Source organism: Colobus angolensis, unplaced genomic scaffold, assembly GCF_000951035.1.
Source record: "Colobus angolensis palliatus isolate OR3802 unplaced genomic scaffold, Cang.pa_1.0 Scaffold325, whole genome shotgun sequence".
NCBI lineage: Eukaryota > Metazoa > Chordata > Mammalia > Primates > Cercopithecidae > Colobus > Colobus angolensis.
In genome coordinates, this window is record NW_012116544.1 from 549025 (window position 1) to 550109 (window position 1085).

The 1085-nt window shown below is 53.8% G+C and overlaps 1 pseudogene; it reads right to left on the reverse strand.

Moving 5' to 3' along the window:
* Positions 1–368: 368 nt before the first annotated feature.
* Positions 369–1019, reverse strand: LOC105518655 (annotated as a pseudogene).
* Between the last annotated feature and the right edge of the window lie 66 nt (positions 1020–1085).

Consider the following 1085-nt stretch of genomic DNA (forward strand, 5'->3'; position numbering starts at 1 on the left):
AAAGATAATTTGATGAATTAGAGTAGTTAGTACTTAGCACATACAATATGTTAGGCTAGATTCTAAGCCACTTAGACATTTATGGACAGAATATCTAACAGAGTAAAATAAATAACACAAAGATTCATTGGCAGAGACAAATTGACATATTTTCAATTATATTAGATGATATTAAAACCATTAACAACTTTACTGTTTTGTCTCACAATAAAAAAGAACGTTAAGTAACTTCATTAAAAAGTTTGGACTAATTAGGCATATAGATAAGTGGGCAGCATTTTGACCAGTAGACAGAGAATACACATTTTCAAAGACCAGACAAAATTATATTTTTTGGGGGGAGTGAACAGTTTTATTATCTGGGGATACTACTGGGGTCCTCCCCCTGGGAGGTGCGGTCTTCCGCTGGTTACCCCGCCAGTGCTCCAGGGGGCGCCATGCGATTCCGTGCTGGGCTCTGCTGGGGGCCGGGCCTTGGAGGAGGCGAACTGCGCCGGAATCAGCAGCCGTGGGGTCCTCAGCGCCCGCTCCGACCGGCTGCACCGGGCTTCCTGGTGCTTGTCAGGCTCCCGCCGAGTCTGCGTCTCTGCAGGGCAGTGAACCATTCTGCCCAGAACCTTATCCTCACAGCGCAGTTTGACGCAGGTCAAGCATTTCTGCTTCCTACCCTCGGGCTGGACTTTGCACTTGGGTTTCTTCCAATTGTGCCTCTGGCCGCTTCTCTGTTTGCCGGAGCTTAAATTCCAGCCTCACACACGTCCCAGCTGGGAAGGGCGTGTCCAGGGCGTGTCCACACTGGTCTCCCAGAAGGCCCGGTGCACGAGCGGGTGCTTGCAGATTCCTCCAGGGCCCCCTGCAGGCCCTGCCGGCGCCCCTGCGCCCACCCACGGAGCCAGGGAGATCCGCAGCCGTTTCAGGTTACACCTGTCACCCCGGCCCTGCGAAGCGCGTGTGCGTCCCTTAGTTCTCCGAGCCGCCGGGAGCCACCTCCTCCCCTGCCCTGCCCCTGGGGGCGCCATGCCCGCAGAACGCTGGGCAGAGGCGAAGGAACCGGGAAATGTCCCTTTCTCCACACTGACCTTGGG